This window comes from Saimiri boliviensis, chromosome 9 (assembly GCF_048565385.1).
Source record: "Saimiri boliviensis isolate mSaiBol1 chromosome 9, mSaiBol1.pri, whole genome shotgun sequence".
Lineage (NCBI taxonomy): Eukaryota > Metazoa > Chordata > Mammalia > Primates > Cebidae > Saimiri > Saimiri boliviensis.
The window spans coordinates 6,187,446-6,211,357 of NC_133457.1; the positions used below are offsets into that span (position 1 = coordinate 6,187,446).

The 23,912-nt window shown below is 42.2% G+C and overlaps 1 protein-coding gene and 1 pseudogene across 4 annotated transcripts in view; both read right to left on the bottom strand.

The window, feature by feature from the left end:
- FNDC3B (fibronectin type III domain containing 3B) overlaps positions 1-23,912 on the bottom strand; it is a 371,941-nt gene that overhangs the window by 145,837 nt on the left and 202,192 nt on the right. The window lies entirely within an intron of this gene.
- On the bottom strand, positions 7-23,912 carry LOC141585567 (large ribosomal subunit protein eL19-like; annotated as a pseudogene).

A 23,912-nucleotide genomic window follows, 5' to 3' on the forward strand; every position in this document is an offset into this window, starting at 1 on the left:
TAAGGAAAAACACAAAAGGAAAAGAACGCAGTACACATTAGCCGCCGATGAATATCGAGAGAATTAGTAACTTCCACTTTAATTTTACTTTTCTCTTCCACCATAGAAAAACACAAATGCACGTTATATTCTGGTTCTCTAGTTCTACTAGTGAAATGAGTTCTAGAAGGAATACCATGTGACTATGAAAACCTACAAAAACAAAGTATTCATCCACACCTGATTCTGATTCCATGTTAACTTTTGGGAGAGACCAGTATTTGGTAATAAATCTTGGTTTTGTCTTAAAATTTTCACTGGCTTCATCCATCACAAGTGAATTTACTGTGTGCTTAAACTGACTTTAGGAGTGACTTCTGAGCTTAACTATCAGTTCAGGGGTTTTCCAGAAAGATGCTTTCTGTGCCACATGAGTACTTTTCCAGGGCTGGGCTTCTAGATACACCTGACAACGTTCTGCCCCATTCCCACTTTTTTTTTTTGAGACGGAGTTTCGCTCTTGTTACCCAGGCTGGAGTGCAGTGGCACGATCTCGGCTCACCGCAACCTCCACCTCCTGGGTTCAGGCAATTCTCCTGCCTCAGCCTCCTGAGTAGCTGGGATTACAGGCACGCGCCACCATGCCCAGCTAATTTTTTGTATTTTTAGTACAGACGGGGTTTCACCATGTTGACCAGGATGGTCTCGATCTCTTGATCTCGTGATCCACCCACCTCGGCCTCCCAAAGTGCTGGGATTACAGGCTTGAGCCACTGCGCCCGGCCTTTTTTTTTTTTTTTTTTTTTTTTTTTTTAATTTTTTTTTTAAGATGGAGTCTCACTCCAATGCCAGGCTGGAGTGCAGTGGCGCGATCTCGGCTCACCACAACCTCCGCCTCCTGGGTTCAAGCAATTCTCCTGCCTCAGCCTCCCAAGTAGCTGGGACTACAGGCACACGCCACCGTGCCTAGCTAATTTTTGTATTTTTAGTAGAGACGGGGCTTCACCATGTTGGCCAGGATGGTCTCGATCTCTTGACCTCGTGATCTGCCTGCCTTGGCCTCCCAAAATGCTGGGACTACAGGCTTGAGCCACCGCGCCCGGCCTCCATTCCCACTTTCATATGCATAGTTCCATCATCATCATCAGGGCCACAGGAAACAAAGGAGGCATTAACGTCAAGAAGCCGTAAATGTGCCCTAAAAGATTATTAAATTTGCGACTGAGGACATGGATGAAATGAGAGATTCTGACGAAAGAAAAACTTGAGTAACCCTACATCAGTATGGATACCTTTGCTCCCCAGATGTCCTGATGATGAATGCTGGGAAAGAAGATGCTTAGAAAAGCAACCTGTTATGAGTAAAGCAAGCCAATCAAAACTCTACCCATTCTTTTTCCAGTTATTTGTTCCTTTTATTATTTCTTTTAGAGATGGGATTGTGTTGTGTTGCCCAGGTGGAAGCGCAGTGGCTATGCACAGGTGGGATCCAGCAGGTGCTACATCCTTGAACTGGCCTCAAGTCATCTTCCTGCCTCAGCCTCCAGCATAGCTGGGACTACAGGCATGCGCCGCCATGCCCAGCTTCTCTGAATGTTTTAAAATTCATCCGAGAAAAGCAACGAAGGCAGCACAATGCCAATATTTACTGCCTCTGTGGCCAGCATCATGCTACCAGCTCCTAAGAGCCAACAATGTTGGTGAGACACAATGAAAGAAATAACTAACACAACAGATACCATGATCAAAAGGTAAAGCTGTAGGTTATAGAGAATGAGAACACGAGATGGGAGAATCAGGAAAGGGTTCAGGGACCTCAAAGAACTGGCAGGGCTTGGACGGCAGAGAGAGAGTCTCTGGGTCAGTGCACTGCAAGGAAGGCGACACAGAGTGAACTTGGCAGCCAGAGCCAGGCCACCAAGGAGCCATGCCAGCTGATCTAATCAAATGCGTGAGACAATCAGGCACACACTCTGACAGGAAGTTGTTTTTTTTGTTTTTGTTTTTGTTTTTGTTTTTAAATCTAAGTACCCCACAAAACTGACCTTCTATACTGAAATGGATTTCTCATTATACCTCAGAAGGTTGATTATAGGTCAAACTAAAATGACTTTATCATGTTTAAAACATCCTAACAACAACAAAAAAACTATACTTAGCTTCATGTTTTAGAAGTAGTGCTTAAGCCAGATTGGCAAGTCTACCAATGTTTATGTTATACGTTAGTGTACAAAACAGGTTTTGTTTGAATTAACAGCCATTAATCCTTACGTTAAAAAAAAAAAAAATCTTGGCTAGGCGCAGTGGCTCATGTCTGTAATTCCAGCATTTTGGGAGGCTGAGGCTGGTGGATCACGAGGTCAGGAGATCAAGACCATCCAGGCCAACATGGTGAAACCCCACCTCTACTAAAAATATGAACAAATTAGCTGGGCATGGTGGCACACGCCAGTAGTCCCAGCTACTCAGGAGGCTGAGGCAGGAGAATTGCCTGAACCCAGGAAGCAGAGATGGCAGTGAGCCGAGATTGCATCACTGCACTACAGCCTGGGTAACAGTGTGAGACTCTGTCTCAAACAAAAAGACACACAAAAATCTTCACATTCATTAATAAATCAGAACAAATGTTTCTACTGTGTTAACAGTTCATTAATAAGACAGTATTACCTATTTAAAATCAAGATTCCTACTCAGATGCCTAGGACAAAGCTTTTCACGTGATCTTTAATAGATCTAATCTCTTCTGGGCCTTGGCAAGCTAATCACACTAACCCCATTTATGAATGCACAGAAGCTAATTTACAAGCGTATGTGAAGCAGGTACTTAAACCATGACATTGGAAATTTTCATGCATGTATTGATAATTATAATCAAAGCTTCATCTATTTTGTCTAAAATGTAGAACTGTATGCTGTTTGGTGGCACATGTTGTACAATGTTAGTATAAACATGTCGTGAATTTTTCCTACCATCTGACACAAACATGCATTATCCTCTACTAGCTATTAAGAAAAAAGAAAGGCATATTCTGGATGTTTCTCTTTCATGGAACCTTCATTAGAAGTATTTGTTTTTGGCCAGGTGCGGTGGCTCACGCCTGTAATCCCAGCACTTTGGGAGGCCAAGTCGGGCAGATCACGAGGTCAAGAGATCGAGACCATCCTGGCCAACATGGTGAAACCCATCTCTACTAAAAATACAAAAATTAGCTGGGTGTGGCACGCGCCTGCAGTCCCAGCTACTCGGGAGGCTGAGGCAGGAGAACTGCTTGAACCCAGGAGACGGAGGTTGCAGTGAGCCGAGATCCCGTCACTGCACTCCAGCCTGGTGCCTGGCAACAGAGCAAGACTCTGTCTCCAAAAAAAAAAAAAAAAAGAAGTACTTGTTTTCTAGAGGTTTACAATCTTTATTCTTTAATTCAGTGTAAATCTTCCAATAGTCACCCAGTAACTTGGACAAGTGATCACCTAGAACAAGAAAGGGAATCTCACTATTAAGAGGAACTTAAGGGGAACTTTTTGGACTTTTAAACAAAAATATTTATAATGAAAAGAATTTATTTTTATCATATAATTTTGGACCTATTAACAAAATGATTTTTTTAAAAAGTTAATCAAAGATGACTAACTTTCTGAAGTTTTTTTTTTGAAGTAGCTTTTTGAAGCCACAAATCGCCTGCACATATAAAAATTGCTTGACAGTTTCATTATTCTGTGGGATTTGTAAAAGGTTTTTATTTACATGTGCATGTATAATGAAACCCTTTTAGAAACCTGTTCTTAAGAAACCCAAACCTGTCTTATCTTTAAAAAGATTTGTTTTTCAAAAGTGAAATATTGGCCAGCTACCATGGCTCACACCTGTAATCCCAGCACTTTGGGAGGCTGAGGCGGGTGGATTGCCTGAGACCTGTCTGGCCGACATGGTGAAACCCCATCTCTACTAAAAATATAAACAAAATTAGCTGGGTGTGATGGTGTGCACCTGGAATCTCAGCTACTCGGGAGGCTGAGGCAGAGGAATTGCGTGAGCCTGGGAGGCAGAGGCTGCAGTGAGCCGAGATCGCGCCACTGCACTGTAGCCTGGATGACAGAGCAAGTCACCATCTCAAAAAAAAAAAAAAAAAAAAAAGTGAAATATTAATTCTAAAATAGTAGAAATATAAAAAATATGTGTTGAATATTTTCACCATTTTTCTATGACATAAATCACAATATATTTAGTTATCCAATTCGGTTTTGATCTACATCTAAAGCAATAATGCCTAAGCTCCCCCTAAAATAAGAAACTCTGAGGAGCAGTAACAATGCCCAAAATAACTGGTAACTAAGGAAATGGTGGCAGTAGCATTCTTTAATAAAGATGGTTCATAAATAAATATATTACTGTAGTCAAATTTAGACATCAGACAGAATTCAGTCCAAAACACCTGAGGCAAAAAAATATGCCTTCAGTCTTCGTAGACTATGGAAAAGGACAAATTCATTTCCTTTTAGGGGACAGGAAATTGTGACAATGTCCAGGGGCAGACAAATCACCTGTATTCAATTGAACCATTATTTCCTGACACATACTATGTGCTAAGGACTGGATATTCAAAGATAAGAAAAAATTTAAGTGCCCAACGGTAAGACACATCCCCACAGCCTAAGAATATAAAGAGAAAAGTTAGACTAAGTCCTAGTAAGTGCTGTTACAGAAAGCAGAAGTAGGGTGTTTCAGAAATCAGAGTAAGTATTCTTTATTTAAATTTTTTCCAGCTCTATGACTCATGTATGATCTTTTCCAGGGAAGCACAGAACCCTGGAAATGATCATTATGCTGGGTTCTCAGACTGCCTCCTATCATGGGCTGACTTAGGTGTCCCCAATTCCTATGTTGACATTCTGATGCTCACAACTTCAGAATCTGACTGTATTTGGAGACAGCCTTTTAAGTAGGTAATTATGGTAAAATGAGGTCATATAAGTAGACTCTAATCCAAGAGTATCTATATGAGAGGATTTATGACACAGACATGCGCAAATGGAGCACCATGTAAAGAAACCAAAGGAAGATGGCTGAGATGGTTTGACTGTGTCCCCATGCAAACCCCACCTTGACTTCCCACACGTCAGAGGGACCAGGCGGGAGGTAACTGAATCATGAGGGTTCGTCTTTCCCATGCTGTTCTCATGAAAGTGCGTAAGTCTCACAAGATCTGTAGTTTTAAAAACAGGAGTCTCCCTGTACAACGTCTCGTTTCTGTGCCTGCTGCCATCCATGTTAACACTTGACTTGCTCCTCCTTGCCTTCCCCAATGATTGAGAGGCTTCCTCAGCCACATGGAACTGTAAGTCCAATAAAACCCCTTTCCTTTGTGAATTTCCCAGTCTTGGGTATGTCATTTTTAGCAGCATGAAAACAGACTAATACAGTAAATTGGCACCAGAAGAGTGGGGCGTTGCTGAAAAGATACCTGAAAACGTAGAAGCAACTTTAGAACTCAGTAACAGGCAAAGGTTGGAACAATTTGCGGGGCTCAGAAGAAGGCAGGAAAATGTGGGGAAGTCTGGAACTCCCTAGAGACTTGAATGGCTTTGATCAAAATGCTGATACTGTTGTGAACAGTAAGGCCCAGGCCGAGATGGTCTTAGACAGAGATGAGGAACTTATTGGGAACTGGAGCAAAGGTGGTTTCCGTTAAGTTTTATAAAAGGGACTGGCGGCATTTTGTCCCTGCCCTAGAGATCTGTGGAACTTTGCACCTGAAAGAGATGACTTAGGGTATCTGGTGGAAGAAATCTCTAAACAGCAGAGCATTCAAGAGATGACCTGCGTGTTGTTAAAGGATTAAGTTTTATAAGGGAAACAAAGCATAAAAGTTTGGAAAATTTGCAGCCTTGCAATGTGATAGAAAAGAAAATCCCATTTTCTTTGGAGAAATTCAAGCCTCCTGCATAAAATTGCATAAATAACAAGAAACTGAATATTAATCCCCAAGACAATGGGGAAAATGTCTCCAGGGCATATCAGAGGTTTTCACGGCAGCCCCTCCCATCACAGGCCTGGAGGCCTCAGAGGATAAAATGGTTTCTTGGGCCAGGCCCAGGGTTCCTGTGCTGAGTGCAGTCTAGGGACTTGGCACCCTGCATCCCAGACACTTAAGTCATGACTGAAAGGGGCCAAGATACAGCTCGGGCTGTGGCTTCAGAGGGTGCAAGTCCCAAGCTATGGTAGCCTCCATGTGGTGTTGAGCCTGTGAGTACACAGAGGTCAACAATTGAAGTTCAGGAACCCCCACCTAGATTTCAGAGAAATACCTGTATGGAAATACCTGGATGTCCAGGCAGAAGTTTGCTGCAGGGATGGGGGTCTCATTAAAAACCTCTGCTAGAGCAGCATGGGAGGGAAATGTGAAGTAGGAGCCCCCACACAGAGTCCCTACTGGGGCACTGCCTCATAGAGCTGTGAGAAGAGGGCTGCCATCCTCCAGACAGCAGAATGGTAGATCCGCCAACAGCTTGCACCACATGGCTGGAAAAGCTGCAAACACTCAACACCAGCCCATGAAAGCAACCAGGAAGGAGACTGTACCCTGCAAAGCCACAGAGGCAGAGCTGCCCAAAACTATGGGAACCCACTTCTTGCATCAGTGTGACCTGGATGTGAGACATGGAGTCGAAGGAGATCATTTTGGAGCTTTAAGATTTGACTGCCCCACTGGATTTTGGACTTGCATGGGGCCAACAGCCCCTTTGTTTGGGACAATTTCTCCTATTTTGAATGGCTATAGTTACCCAATGCCTGTACCCCTATTGTATCTAGAAAGTAACTAACTTGCTTTTAATTTTGTAGGCTCATTGGCAGACAGGTGGAAGGGACTTGTCTCAGATGAGACTCTGGACTTCCGAGTTAATGCTGAAATGAGTTAAGACTTTGGGGGACTGTCAGGAAGGCATGATTGGTTTTGTAATGTGAGGACATTAGGGAGGTCTGGGAGGGTCCAGGGACATAATGATATGGTTTGGCTGTGTCCCCACCCAAATCTCATCTTGAATTCCCACATGTTGTGGGAGGAACACAGTGAGAAGTAACTAAATCATGGGAGGAGGTCTTTCCCATGCTGTTCTCGTAATAGTGAATACGTCTCATGGGATCTGATGATCTGATGGTTTTGAAAAACAGGAGTCTCCTTGCACAAGTTCCTTTTTTTTTTTTTTTTTTTTTTTGCCTGCTGTCATCCATGTAAGATGTGACTTGCTCTTCCTTGCCTTCTGCCAGGATCGTGAGGCTTCCCCAGCCATGTGGCACTGCAAGTCTAATGAAACCTCTTTCTTATGTAAATTTCCCAGTCTTGTGAACATCTTTATCAGCAGCTTGAAATCAGACAAATTCAATGTCCATCTACAAGCCAAGGAGAGAAGCCTTAGAAGAAGCCAGCTAATCCTGCTGATACCTTGATCTTGGATTTCCATCCTCTAGAACTGTAAGAAAATAAATCTCTCTTGTGTAAACTACCCAGTCTGTGGTACTCTGTTATGGCAGCCCTACTAATATACCCTTCAGAACACAAAGCTCAATCCAGCACTTTCTTGGACCTTAAGTTCTACAAGCCTTGTCTAATTTAAAAACAAGCAAACAAAAACTCTTTTTTAAAAAGTGAAGCATTTAGCCTCTGTGAACAAACACCAAGCCATCTTACTCAGGCTAGTGAAGAAATCTGGCCTGATGGCGAATAGAAGCCAGGGTGATTCTTTTATCATGTGTGTTTTATCTGGCTTAGTACATGTTTATGGAAAATCTTCTACGTGCCTGCCTAGTGTTCTTGCTATCCTGTGACCTAGAAACAAGCATAAGTGGCTAGAGAGTAAGGCACAAAATGTGCAACGGAGAGAGCACGTGTCTTGCACTAGTGTTCTATAAATATGACCAAGAGAACCACTGAAACAAAATGCAATTGCCTGGGGATAACAGTAAGATGGAGAGTTCACAGGAGCAGCACCGGATGGGAGATGGAAGAGGATACCAGGCAGTGCCTGTGGTCTGTCAGCTTCTGGACATGGGCCATCTCATTCAACTTCGCTAACACTTGAGAACTAGATATCAGCATCCCTGCTTGACATGAAGAAAACCAAGGCACAGCAGGATTCAGTTGTGCGACTGGTATGCTGCAGAACCAAGGTTTTTCATACTGGGGTGTACATCAAAGTTTTCATTATGTAGAAAATTATATGGAAGCTATACATTGAGAAGTAAATATGTAAACAATCAACTGTTGAGAAACAGGATACCTGAGTGATTAAGCGAGGTGAAAAGAATTCAAGACACAATTAATACTTATTGAATACTGCTACGTTTTAATACCCTCTACCAGAAAGGAGTCAGGTAAAGTTTCTAGAACAGTATCCGATACATAATATAGCAAAATCTTTTTTTCTTTGAGGCAAGCAGATAAAGGCTCGTTTTATTTTAATGGCTGATCTACATAATCACGGACGCCAGTATGTATAGACAAAGGGGGAGCTTTTATGTCTTGGTCTCTTCCTCCTTGGACGGTCTTGATGATCTCCTCCTCTCTTCACGGCGCTTGCCAGCTTCCTTGGTCTTAGACCTGAGGGCCTCAGCCTGGTCAGCATTCAGCTTGTGGATGTGTTCCATGAGGATCTGCTTGTTTTTGAACACATTCCCCTTCACCTTCAGGTACAGGCTGTGATACATGTGGCCATCAATTTTCTTAGATTCCTGGTACCTTCTGAGCAGCCGGCTACAGAATCCTCATTCTCCTCACCCACCTGATTTCTGGCATTTGGGCACTGGCTGTACCCTTGCGCTTACCTATGGCCACGTGCCTGCCCTTCCAGTGGGCCAAGGTGTTTCCCCGGCAGCGAGCCCGGGAATGGACAGCCACAGGCTTGCGGATGATCAGCCCATCTTTGATCAGCTTCCGGATCTGCTGATGCGACTTAGCATTGGCGTCTCATTCGGGTCCAACCAGACCTTCTTCTTGCCACAGAGGAGGACACTAGAGGCGAGCGTCTTCTGAAGCCTGGGTATACTCATGGCTGCCGCCGCAGCAGCGCAACAAAGAGCCAATATAGCAAAATCTTACTCATCAATTACTACTATCAATGTTACCACCTCACTAAATCCTCCCAACAATCCTATGAGGCGCATACAGTTACAGTGATCATTTTAAATAAGAAGAATGATGCTTAGGGAAATGGAAGGAATAGACTCAAAGACACAGAACTGGGCAAAGGAGAATCAATTTTGTGTATAAGAATGAAAATGGAGCTCCTAAAAACATTTTTTTTGAGTTTTTTTTTAAATTTGTTCTTAGCTGACAGAAAAGGTAGCTCCTCTTACCAAACTGAAATGCCTCAAAGGAATTTTAATAAATTCCTCAGTTCCTGAAACTCTTTCCTTCTACTCTTGCTGAGCTACAAGCTACAAGAATCAAAAGGGAAGCTTAAAAGGCAGGAGGCAGAAGAAAAAAATTTAAAAGGCTGCCCCAGATGGCGCAGGATGATCCAGGAAATAGGCAGACTCTGCACATGGACACTTATGAACCCACAAATGTATGTAGCGTGATGTGCTGCTGACAGCCAGTTTGCTGGGATGGCAAAAAACACTGGCTAAGTGGCCTGGACACAGAAAACTGGGATCAAATGAATTTGCAAAAGTCAGGCTCAAGCTGAATTTCTCACTGCTGCCAACACGTTTGAAGTGGGATCCCAGGCCAGTCCAGGCAGAGAGGATGTCTCAGATGAAAGTGAGCATGCGAACAATGAACAAAGGGAAGAAAAAGGTTGGTCAGTATAAAACAAACTGCACGGACTCAGCAGATGGGTAGGCAGAGTCAGGATTCTCCCAACCAGGCTGGTGCTCACCTCTCCCCTCAGCACCTCTAGCCTATAGCTTGGACTACCAATCTGTCTCTCCCACCCAACGGCAAGACCCTCAGAAGCAACTGGGCACAGAGAAGGCTTTCCGCAAATGTTGGTTAAATGAGTAAATGAATAAGAAAGCAAGCCAAACTAAAAGAATTAGGTGTATCTGCTAGATTTGGTACCTGCCAAGAATACTGGCATGTTATTATTAAAACTTTTCTCCATAACTCTGGTAAATAGCTGATATCCTATTCTAAAATCTCCGAAATCTGAATCCAGTTAATTTTCTATCTATCATTCCTGATCTTCTTATTTTAAGTAAGTGTGGTTTTACTATAAGCATTTATACAGAAAGCTCTTACATCTCCAGTATAAGTACTATGTACTTAAAATCCATAGGCGGCTGAGCAGTTTTATTTTACTCAGCAACCAGGAGTACAAAAACATCAGAACCCACTTTCCCAATCTGCACTACCTCCTTCCTCTGCATTTTCTAATATGGTAGATAATATAAAAGAGGAAAGGCAAGCTTGTTCTTCAAGTAGGGTAGAGATGTGAAACCTAAGGACTCTTACCTGCCTCCATCAATCTCCCTTATGCTGCCAACTCTTACCACCATCATGCAAGCACCATCAGAAGAAAGAAAAATTAAGATAAAGGAAGGTTCCAGGAGCAACTGGTCAAACATTTTATTTTATAGATCAAGATCTACTTGACCTAAAAATGGTCAAAGAGGGCTGGCCTGTGACAGTTCATGACTTATTTTCCGTACTTCAGGCAGCCAAGGCGGGTGATTGCTTGAACCCAGTCATTTAAGACCAGCCTGGGCAACGTGGTGGAACCGTATCTCTATAAAAAATATAAAAATTTGCTGGGTGTGCTGGCGTGTGCCTGTTGTCCCAGCTACCTGGGAGGATGATGTGAAAGGATCACTTGTGCAAGGGAGGTCATGCCACTACACTCTAGCCTGGGAGACAGAGCAAGACCCTGTCTCAAATTAAAAAAAAAAAAAAAAAAAAAAAAAAATTAAAAACAGTGGAAGAATTGAATATATTACCCTCATCTTCAGACTTACTTTTCTGTTTTCAAATTTAAAGATTAAAAGTGTTGCTGAAAACATCAAACTATTTTCTAAGCTCATTTCTCTTTACATCTGTAAATGGCTAACAGTGATAAAATAATATTCGATCTTTCCAAACGTTCATTATCACTCGAAGTTCAGGACCGGCTCCTTTTGCCACAGAACATGATTATTGTTGTATTCAAAAGGAGAAATAAATGATCGGTGATGTTTCTGAGTTTCTAAAAGCCCTTAAAATAACAGCAAAAAAGATTATCCTGCAGAGTACTTACACTTTGATAACACATATTCTCTTCTGAATCAGGAAGAGGAAAAAGTTACTTGAAAATTCCAGTTGCCTGTCTCAGACAGTTCTTGCCAGTGATTAAGTCTAAACACCTCACTGTATCTGTTTTATAGGTGATCAAAATGTAGGTTTTAGCTAATCAGTTAATTCATGAATGAACAAACAGTCCCCAGACTTTTTATGAGCACTCTCATTTATGTCTAGAAATCTTAAATTTCCCATCCCATTGGTACTTAATTTTTGTGTTTTTTTTTAAGAGGCAGGGTCTCGCTGTGTTGCCAGGCTGGTGTGTGGTGGCTATTCATAGGTATGCTCCTACTACTCATCAGCATGGGAGTTTGGACATGCTCCATTTCTGACCTGGGCCAATTCACCTGTCCTTAGGCAACCTGGTGGTCCCCAGCTCTCCAGAGGTCACCACATTAATGTCGAACTTACTGTGGCCACTCTGTCATCATACTGTAATACAGCCCAGTATTCCTGGGCTCAAGCGATCCGCTGGTGGCAACCTCCCGAGTAGCTGGGACTAAGGGACACACCGCCTGCCCTGTTGGTGCCTAATTTTTAACCCACACACTAACTGCAGGTAACAGCGAAGGTACAGACTGAGGGGAGAAGGGTTAGCTCCGGATAACAAATTAAGTGGTGCTGTTCAGGAGAATCACAGCTGAAGATACTGAAGGTACTGACGCTTGTCTTCAGCATTTCCGGGCATAAATCTTAGTCACGGGCTTATTTTAGAGGTGATCAGTATAAGGAGACACTCTCAAAAATGGCAAGCCTTCCACTGGCTTTGTACATGCCAACACTCTTATATACACTCAGGAAAAAAGCCAAGCTTCTGCTCATACTTATTTGTGAGTCTTTCACCTGGCAAAGCAGCACAGCTAAAGCGTATATAAATAAGGTCAACGATGAGTATTTTACCAGACACACCTGGCGCTTCCCAGGTGCTGCTGTCCAATGGCGGTAACCCCTGAGGGTTGGACCGGACAATGCAAACAAACACAAACCTTCTTGGTACCTCTGTGATCCAACTACGTCAGTGAATTACGTAATACTATAGTTGAAGGGCCAATTAAATTGTTTATTAAGACTTTCCAAATTAAGAAGGAAGTTCAGCAAGGTTAAGAGACATAGCTTATGAACTGGAGACCTCAGGATGGGCCCTCAGTTAGCTAGCTACAGCTCCATTTTACCACAGCCCAGAGCTGTCCCCAAATAGAGAACCCCATGGGTAAAGAGGTCCCTCCCCGGTTAGAGAGCTAAGCTTCTCCAGATACTGCTGAGAACCAAGAGGCCTCGTCTCAAAGCAGGGGTCCAAAAACCACAGCACGGGCCACTGATGCTGAAAGCAAAACAGCAAATTGATTAACTTGATGTAAGAATCAAAGTGACAGTAGCACTTCCCGCAATGTGCGTAAATCCCTTAATAGTTTATAAAACACTTGGCATAGAATTCACCTTGTATAAAACTCAGAAGGTCTAACATAAGCAGCATCACAGTGCTATATTCAAGCTGAGGAATTTTCAGCTATGATTAAGTAAATTAACCTAAGGTCAGCTAAATGGGTGACAAGATTCATACCCAGGTACTCTCCCTGGAAATGCCACTCCACTTCTTTCACACTTTATTGTGTACTACTGACCTAAATACCAAAAAGAACCATATTCAAAAGTCAAAATGCAAATCTAATCCTCCAAACAAATGTGTGGCACATAAGAACACAACAAGTGAAAAAATTTCCATCCACAGAGTTTCAATCGATACTAAAATGGATCAAATTATTATTTCAGATTAAACAGAAATGCTATTTTAAGGGACAGGCTTTCTGTTAGGTGACGAACAGTGAATAGACATTTGATGGCTTTATTTGCGCCCAGTTGGCTGCTTCTGAGATGTGAATGAAGCCATCAACAGTGGGCATCTGCGGTGCCTGTCCACTACCCATCACAGAAGGTGCCCAGTCACGTCTTGTCAGTCTGGCTTCTCAGGCACACTCAGGTCCACGGAAACACAGGCAGATTATTCCAGGGATGCCAATACACAGACCAGGGTCTTCCAGAGCTAACCCAACAGGCAACTGGCATATTCATCATCGTAAAATAATTCCATACATGGAAACAGAACATGTTACCGTTCAAGACTTTCACACCTGTGAGACAGCCCAGACAATCTCCACAGGGAAGGATACAGTTATACCTTCCCAGAAACAAAAGCAGAGTCTGAAGGTAGAATATTTTCCATGGTTACTCAACCTGTAGCTGTTCAGGGTGGAGCCCACGTTTGGAATACTCTGAAACCTATGCTCTTTCTACTACTGTACTATCCCACTCAGATTATGAGATTAGACATGAGGTATCAGGAAATCAATTTAGGTGGGCCTTACCCAGTAACAGAGCTATGGGTCTACATTTCAAACATGCTATTACTCACCAATAGGGGCCAGAGCCTTAACCAGATACACAGAGCCTTATCCCCCCCGAAATATGATGAACAGAATTCAGGGGACCATGATTTCAGATAGAAATTACATCTTTTTTATTCACTAACATCCAACTGAAATTTTGTATTTCCCTGATTTATAAATGTTGGCAGCAAATCATAGTAGTATTTAGCAGTACCTCTGACTTCTTACAGACAAAATGCGACATTTCCATATCACATTACAATGTTAGAAATACTAATCTTTATAATCATCACAACTTCAAAATTATAGTTATTAGATCTGATGCTGGATGTTATTAATGTGCTAATAGAACAGCACAAAAATTATGTATCACCTTTTAAAAAAATATATCTGACCAGTTTTGAAAAAATTGGTCTCCTTTGTACCTATGAATTTTATATTTTACTTTAAGAAAGGCTTCCCCAGGGTGCCAGTGGGTTCTCTGGTACAATAAAGAATTAAGAACCCATTCTGAAGATACTTAGGTAACACCTATCACAGATTAAAATAACCATATATATTCCAATTTTGTGAACCTAATGGGTTTCAAAGAGTGTGTAGAAACATAAAATTCACCTAACCTTGGTAAAGTTTTGCTACCCAACGTGTCAGAAAAAGGTGTTTTTCTTTAAAAAGTTATTACATGTGACAAATATGGCTAATTTAGATAGATTATAATTGTACAATCAAATAAAAGGTAATATAAAGGGCAAATTTAACACTAACGATTCAGAAGTCATTTCTGGATGTGACACTGTGTCAATCCTACTATGAAAATCAACTATTATTTTTGTATAGAGGTGAAACTAGCATTCTAGTCAATAAAATGCTAAATATCAATGAATGTTCCGCACTGCTTTGGTAATGACTGCTTCTGGAAATTTACTTATAGTCTCATTTGATCCCCTGTTAAGGAATAATATGAACAGTAGAGGAGAATCATCAATTTTAGATTAGAAAAGAACCCCAGAGCCCGGCTGTAATCCCAGCACTTTGGGAGGCCGAGGTGGGCAGATCGCCTGAGGTCAGGAGTTCAAGACCAACCTGACCAACACGGAGAAACCGCCTCTCTACTAAAAATACAGAATTAGCCAGGCAAGGTGGTACATGCCTGTAATCCCAGCTACTCGGGAGACTGAGGCAAGAGAATTGACTGAAGCCAGGAGGCCAAGGTTGAGGTGAGTCAAGATTGCGCCATTGAATGCCAGCCTGTACGACAGAGGGAAACTCCATGTCAAAAAAAAAAAAAAAAAAAAAGGAAAGAAAGAAAGAAAAGAAAAAGAAAAAGAACCCCAGAAATCCTCAAACACTTTCCTCTTCCTGCGTCCTCTTCAAAATAAAAACAACTCCAGCCAGAGAGCCAAATTTTGATAAATGCCCATTATGTGCTGGGTACCTTGATAAATGCCCATTATGTGCTGAGTACCTTTCAAGGAACTAGAGATCAAGTGATGAACAGGACTGAACAGGACACACAAAGTCCCTGCCTTTGTGGACTTAAATGCTAAAAGGAAGACAGACAATGATCAAGTAAACAAGTGATACACCCAAATAAATCACTTAATATTCCTAAAATCACACAGAGAGTTGGATGTAGAGCCTCGCTTGGGCCCTCATTTCCTCCCACTAATCCCGTATTCTACTATGTCACAATGCCAGGATCACAGAAACAAAGGAAAGAAATCAAAGAGAAAATGCAGAACAGGGAGAAGGCTCAGAAAGAGGAAATTTGCACAGTACTCTGAGGGGAAGGGATGTCCTTGGTCCATTTCTTTAACTTATCCTTGCCAACCCTGCCTGTAATTGCTTCTTGGACAAAATAAGCCACACGATAAAAAGTAAAATTGTTTCAGATCCATTGATGACGGATATGAAATAAGTCAGTACCATGCTCTTTTCCACAGAACACAACACAAACCCCCATGCACACATTCTGCACAATGTGGAACAATCCCTGCACTTCCTCCAGAAAACTCAGTTCCTCTGAAGGACCAGAAGTGTTGAAAGAGAATCCAGTTCTCATTACTGGCCACCAAATGGGTATGAATCTCAGTTTATCAGGTCACAGGGCAATGCCCTGCGTGCCTTTCTGTTGATCATTTTCACAACACTGAAGGTGAAACGAAGTAGCGTTTTTTTGTGTTTTTTGGGGATGGAGTCTCCCACTGTCGCCCGGATTGGAGTGCAAAGGTGTCATCTCAGCTCACTGCAACCTTCGCCTCCTGGGTTCAGGTGATTCACCTACCTCAGTCTCTTAAGTACCTGGGAATATAGGTGCACACCACCACGCCCAGCTAATTTTTTGTATTTTTAGTAAAGACAGGGTTTCACAATGTTGGCCAGACTGGTCTCGAATTCCTGCTCTCAAGATCCGCCTGCCTCAGCCTCCCAAAGTGCTGGGATTACAGGCGTGAGCCACCGTGCGCAGCCCAAAATGGTGGTTAGCCCCCAGCTGAAGTTACCAAAGGCAAGCAGTTGAGGCTAGGGTTTATAGGTCAATTGGCATGGCTGAGTAAAACGGGGGAAAAAGCATTGTATGGCTTCCACCTGACAGGCCCCACTATTTCTTGAGGGGCTTCTGATTTCTGGCCAACTCTTCAAACAGTCATCATTGGCAAATAACCAACCAAACCAAAATCTAAATATATTATTCAATACATTTCATGTCTTTCCCTGAAATGAAATATACGTAATTTCAACAGGTACTGACCCATTAATTAATCCCGAAAACAATCCAATGAGGTATTTTTGTTGTTTTTGCGCTCACAACAAAAATATTTATTTTGACTACTGAGTTTTGGGGTTACAACAGTTAATCTGGAAAAAGAAGAGTGGCTTCCCAAATGATAGAACATTAACTTGGATGTTTCAGTTTTTCTTTTCATATGCTTTTTAAATCTTTGGGTCAATATGAAGTTTTCCCTATAACGTTTGAAAAATGTATCATCAATTACTACGGAAGCATGGAAAATAAAACTCAAAGCATCTGCTTAACACATTTTTACACATAAATTATTCAGAAAGTTAATGGTGAGGTTAGAAAACAGAGAGAGAACCACAGCCGGTATGCAATGAAAGGAAAATTTTGCTTCACATCATGTGATTTCAGTATGGATTTAGGAAGGAACGCTCTGCCAAACTTCCACTGGCATTGTTCTAACAGTCTTCTTCACTGCCACAGCTACCACTTACTGAATGCCACAACTCACGTAACTTCTCTCCTGATTCTTCCCTCTACCACATCAGGCAGGCATTCACATGGGTGGTGAAATCACTTACAAACGTTACATAGAAAGTAGCCAAGGTGGAATTTGAAGGAAGGCCTCTCCAAGTAACGTCCATGTTCTCTTTCAGTTTCAACTCTAATCACGCTCACAAATGCTTTCACATAATGGTGATGATCATGAGTGTGATAACATTAAATTCCTGTTTACCTAAATCCGCTTTCTCATAGTTTAAAAACAGGTCTATATTTTCTCTCTAGTTGAAAAGACCCTTCCACCTCTCATCCCACTAAAAAATAAGACACAACACACACACATCCCCCAGCCTACGATATCAGAGAAACCACCGAGCTGAAATGACAGGATTCCACTGTTTCTGTCCCGAGTCCACAGCAGCTGTGAGGTCCACCAATTCAGCCCTCCTCAACCTAAGAAAACAAAGCTGGTGCCGTGATTGCACCTCCACAGCTGTCTGTTAAACTTCAGGAGTTTATTATCTGATTACTGACGTTTGTATTTTGTCAGATTTGACCAATTTTATTAATTTATCTTTAAAGGACTTTCAGCTATTTAATTATACAACAAATCTGCTATAATCGAGAATTCTCTTTTCACTCAGATTAGAGTTGTTACTGTAAAATCTTTATTTGCCTCCCTCTTCAATTTTCTTACAATTAAAGACCATACCAGAAAGGCATGGTGGCTCACACCTATACTCCCAGCACTTTGGGAAGCCAAGGCAGGTGGATCACTTGAAGTCAAGAGCTCAAGACCAGCCTGGCCAACATGATGAAACTCCTTCTCTACTGAAAATACAAACATTAGCCAAGTGTGATGGCAGGTGCCTATAATCCCAGCTCCTCGGGAGGCTGAGGCAGGAGAATCGCTCAAACCTAGGAGGCGGAGGTTGCGGTGAGTCGAGATCACACCGCTGCACTCCAGCCTTGGCGACAGAGCGAGACTCCATCTCAAAAAATAAATAAATAAACAAATAAAGACCATACATGCACAAATAGCTGGTGTTTTAGAAATGAAGACGTCTAGGTAGGCACAACAAACACCCACACTCACACTCCCAGAGGCAATCCAACCATCAGCGCAAAGCTCGCCCGGGGACTCTGAAGTTGTATCATAGCGGGAAAGAGGTCCGTGTGATCAGCAATGCGTGAGCCACAATCCTGGTTCTAACCCAGGCCTCAGCAGCCTCATACATAAAGACGGGACCATGAAAACTAGCCATAACAATAAAGCATTTAGCACAGTGCACAACATTCACAGTACTTACCATCATCATCATCCCGACAACTCCAAAGAGGGGCCATTTTCCCAGCCGCCCTATTGTCTCCCGATTCAGTACTGGGACAGTCACTGTCTTCCTCTCACCCTTTATTTCCTACTTCCTTTATTGACATTTAGTTTACATAACATACAATCCATCCTGTTAGTGTCCAATTTAGCAGGTTTTAGTGTCACAGTTAAGTAACCATGACCACTATCTACTTCCTATATATTTTCGTCTCCCCAAAGAAACAGCACACCCCATTCTCCTTCCCCAGCCCCTGGCAGCCACTAATTGATTTCAGTCTCTATGAATTCGCCTATTGCAGCGTTTTATGTAACTGGAATGACACAACATGTGGCTTTTACGTCTGGCTTCTTTCACTTAGCATATTGTTTTCAAGGTTTATCTCTATTTTAGCATATATCAGTCTTTTATTTCTCATTATGGCTGAATAAATAGTCCATTATTTGAAAGAGTTATAATTACCTATTGATAAGTTGATGGCCATTTGCGTGGTCTCCACTTTGGGGCTATTATGAATAATGCTCCTATGAACATTCCTGTACAAGTGTCTGTGTGATCGTATATTTTCATTTCTCAGGTATATACCTAGAAGTGCAATTGTTGGGTCACGTGTAACTCTCTAGTCAACCATCTGAGGAACTGCCAGACTGTTTTCCAAAGCAGATACACTATTTTACATGAACACATACAGCGTATTCCACTTTTCCTACAGCCTTGCCAATACTTGTTACTATCTTTTGGACTACAGAAATCCTAGCAGTAAGGTATCTCAGTGTGGTTTTGATTTGCATTTCTCTGACGGCTAATGATAACTGAGCATCTTTTCATGTTCTAATTGGCCATCCGCGTATCTTCTTTGGAGAAATGTTTGCACCCTGCCCCTTTTTTTTGAGACGGAGTCTCGCTCTGTTGCCCAAGCTGGAGTGCAGTGATGCAATCTCGGCATACCACAACCTTCACCTCCCAGGTTCAAGTGATTCTTCTGCCTCAGCCTCCCAAGTCACTGGGACTATAGGCACACACCTGGCTAATTTTTGTATTTTTAGTAGAGATAGGGTTTCACCATTCTGGCCAGGCTGGTCTCAAACTCCTGACCTTGTGATCCGCCTGCCTCAGCCTCCCAAAGTGCTGGGATTACAGGCTTGAGCCATCGTGCCCGGCCCCTTTGTCCATTTTTAAACTGGGTTTCTTATTCTTGAGTTGGCAGATTTCTTGTTTGTTTGTTTTTTGAGATGGAGTTTCGCTCTTGTTGCCCAGGCTGGAGTGCAACGGCACTATCTCAGCTCACAGCACACCCACCTCTCGGGTGCAAGCAATTCTCATGCTTCAGCCTCCCGAGTAGCTGGGATTACAGGCACCCGCCATCACGCCCAGCTAATTTAGTACTTTTAGTAAAGACGGGCTTTCTCTGTGTTTGCCAGGCTGGTCTCAAACTCCCGATCTCAAGTGATCCACCCTTCTCAGCCTCCCAAAGTGCTGGGATTACAGGCGTGAGCCACTGCACCCAGCCAAGTTATACGGGTTTTTTTTTTTTTTATATGTTCTAAATTCAAGTCCTTTCTAAAATATATTACTTGTACGTATTTCTCCCATTTTGTGAATTTTCTTTCCACTTTGTTTGTTTGTTTTTTGAGACAGAGTTTCGCTCTGTCACCCAAGCTAGAGTGCAGTGGTGTGTTCTTGGCTCACTTCAACCTCCGCCTCCTGGATTCAAGCAATTTCCCTGCCTCAGCCTCCTGAGTAGCTGGGACTACAAGCGTGTGCCACCACAACCGGCTAATTTCTTTTTTTGAATTTTAAGTAGAGGCGGGGTTTTGTCATGTTGGTCAGGCTGGTCTTGAACTTCAGACCTCAAATGATCCACATGCCTCAGCCTCCCAAAGCACTGGGATGACAGGCGTGAGCCACGGTGCCCGGCCTCTTTCCATTTTTTAATGGTGTCTTTTGAGGCACGAAAATTGTTGATTTGTACAAAGCTAAATTTGTACAAAGCTAACTACAAATTGTTGATTTGTACAAAGCTAAATTTTTCTCTTGTTGCTCATGCTTTTGGTGTCACATATAAGAATCCATTACCTAATCCAAGGTCATAAATTTTATACCTCAAGTTTTCTCGTTTTAGTTCCTAGACTTATGTTTATAAGCCATTTTGAGTTAATTTTTGCATATGATGTGAGACTGGAGTTCAACTTCATTCTCTGTGCATGGGGCTATCCAGTTTTCCCAGCACTATTTATTGAAAAGATTATGCTTTTCTCCAGTGAACTGTTTTGGCATTCTCTCTTTTAAATACACATTGAGAACATTTCATAATTTGCAGGTATCTATCAGTCTCATATTGTTATTTTCCATCTACTGAGCATTATATTACTCTCTTTAAACATGCAAATCTTTGAAGAATATTTATGAATCTCTCCTATCCTTACTTACACTTGGACAATCATTTACATTTAGAAACATTTAGCAATTACCTATTTTGTGCCAGGCAGTATTCTAGATGCTGAGATACAATCCCCATGAGGCAATATGAGTTCTTGGAGAGGACTATAAATACACATTGTATTCTATGATGGGGCGGGGGGTGGGGGGAGCCACAGAACCACAGATGCTGAAAGAACAGAGTAACTATTTCTGTGATGAAGGTTCTAAAGGGTTACACTGAGGAGGGGCAGCAGAAAGAACAACTGAATCACCAAAGAAAGGCTCTAGATCAGGCGTCCCCAGACTGCGGCCCCCTGAGGCCACTTATCCGGCCCCCCGCCGCACTTCAGGAAGGGGCACCTCTTTCATTGGTGGTCAGTGAACTGGCCCCCTGTGTAAAAAGTTTGGGGACACTTGCTCCAGATGATTCCAGATGGGAAAATAATGGACACGGACGTGTGTATTTGTTAAGAGGCCCAAGGTATCTAGGGAACAGAGGTTTAACGTATAGACTGTGGAGTGACAGGTAAAGGTGCCTCTTGAGAGGTTAGCAGGGTTGAGTATTGTGGATCTCATACACCAGGCTCCAGAACTTTGACTACATTTGTATGTGATCGCAATCAATTCTAGACCTGAACAAGCAAGTCTGTATACTTTAGGACGAGGACTGTGGGAATAATCGTGCAGAACTGACTAGCATAGCAACAGACTAGCACTGAGCACTCCTCACGTACGTCCAGCCTGCAGGGGGAAAGGGGACCGTGTGTGTGTGTGTGTGTGTGTGTGTGTGTGTGTGTGTGTGTGTGTGTGTGTGTCTGTGTGTGTGTCTGTGTCTGTGTGTCTGTGTCTGTGTCTGTGTCTGTGTGTGTCTGTGTGTGTCTGTGTGTGTGTCTGTGTCTGTGTGTGTCTGTCTGTGTGTGTGTGTCTGTGTGTGTCTGTGTGTGTGTGTGTGTCTGTGTGTGTGTGTCTGTGTGTGTGTCTGTGTGTCTGTGTGTGTCTGTGTGTGTCTGTGTGTGTGTGTGTCTGTGTGTGTCTGTGTGTGTGTCTGTGTGTCTGTGTGTGTGTCTGTGTGTGTCTGTGTGTGTGTCTGTGTGTGTGTGTGTCTGTGTGTGTGTGTCTGTGTGTGTCTGTGTGTGTGTGTGTCTGTGTGTGTGTCTGTGTGTCTGTGTGTGTGTCTGTGTGTCTGTGTGTTCCTTTCTTTCCACAACTGCATGAAAATAATGTATTTTGCTCCTATCTCTTGGTGACAAGAAGACAACTAAGACATTTGACACTTGGTTCTTCCTTCCTCATTTCATTGACGTGTGTGTACTGCCAGCCTTAAAGAAGATGTTATGCACATATCTTATTGGCTTCTCAATTCTATTTTCTTCCTCTCAACAATCTTTTTCAGATGCTCTACTGTGAACATATCATAAAAGACAGAATACTATCACTGAAGGTCATTTAACTTTGGCCCTATCTTCTGGACAAGGAGCCCAAATGAAACGACATTAGTCATACACATGCCTTACAGACTGCTTCTTTCCCTTTTGCAATTCAAAGGATTCCATTTTAACTCTTCTTCCAATATTGTCTAGCATATTCTGCCGTGACTGTCAGCTGGGAAAGAGTGTCAACAAGCTTCTATCATCAGTTTTACACAGTGAGTCTGCAGCTCTACCTTTACTCTTTCTGTCTGGGTTTTCCACAGAGGTTTTCCAGAATCGGAAATATATTCAAGTCAAAAATTCTCCATTTTTTTGACTACATGAAATAAATATTTTGCATTTAATAGAATCACAGCAATACTACTAGCAAGAAAAAGCACATTGATGCTTCTCTCCAATAAAATGTTCAATTTTTAACTGGTATTCCTTAAATGGACCTTTAGCCTAAAAGGAGGTATTGCTTTTGCTGTCACAATAGTGAGAACTGTACTCTGTTCAATGGAATGAAACACTTCCTCAAAATAAATGAGCGGGAGACATAATGGAATTCTACATTCCTTGTTCTTTTCTGTTAACTGACTGCTGATGTGAATGCGGTCCATCATCTTGTATCCCTGCTGGAAGGGCCTGTTCGACACCCCTTCCTCCCTCCAGTGATTCTTATTTACAAAGACCTGTGTAAAATAAGTCATCTATTTGCCACAGCAGGAAAACTGGCCAGCAATCTGGCTACATAAAAAATAAATAAATATAGTCAAACTGGTTCACATAAAAAAAGGGTGGAAAAAAATGAAATTATAGTGGCTGCAATATGCCTTACACATCAAGAAATGGATAACTTTTTATATCAGAGAAGGATATATCTTTGATTCCTGCCTCCGCTTCAGCAACTTTCCTACGTAGCTGCCAATTTTTCGCCCTAGCAAAATCATTAAAAACTGAAATTGCGTATTTTTAAACCACTTTAAAAGCAGAGGCTGAGAGACAGAGAAAAAGAATACAGAAAAGAAAAATCCATCTGGAAAGATATAATCCAAAAAATGTTAGCATAGTGATTATCATCTCTGGAAAATAAAATTGTAAATATTTTTCCTTTTATGCTAAGTAGGAAGAACAAAAAAGACAGAAAGAAAGACAGTTTGTTTGTTAGGTATTTGGAAAGGTGGTTATGCAGAAAGAAACAGGAGGTTTGTAACTGTGTTGGGGCCAGGACAAAAACCAAAATATATACAGATGTCCACGTGTTCTAGCCATCCAAAACATTTTATACCATATTCAGGCACGGGAACGTAACTTCATCCTTTAAAGCTTTTTTACCCTTCCAATAGATCTCTGAGATTGCTATTCCCATCATTTTACTTAGAAAACCAAAGCTCAGAGAAATTTAAGTGCAAGTAGCCAAGTTCTCACATCATACTCAGTAATTCCCCAAGCCTGGGTTGTGCCCTGTCACGGAGAAATGGAACTCCACGTCACAGAAGGCAGGCCCTGCTGATGTGAACAATGTCTCCTTTAATATGTTAACTGGGTAAATCTATGAATTTTCTTCCAGAAAGCTGTAGTACAGGTGGAAGGAAATTTCTAAAACAGGAGACTCCATAAAGAAATCCCCACCAAACAATCAAATATAAAAACCCAACGTGGCAGAGGACAGTCTAGCAGTCATTCTGTGTTCCCTTTTCCCTGGCTCTCTGGTACATCAAGTGGCAAGACACAAGAAGTGCCATGTGGTGCCACAAAATGATGGCAAACCCAGCACTACGGCACCTAAATTAACTCCTGCAATATGGCTTTGAAGCCTCAACATATATTCTGTTGCAGCAACGACAATGTCCATGGTGAGTAGAGAAGTCCACCAAATG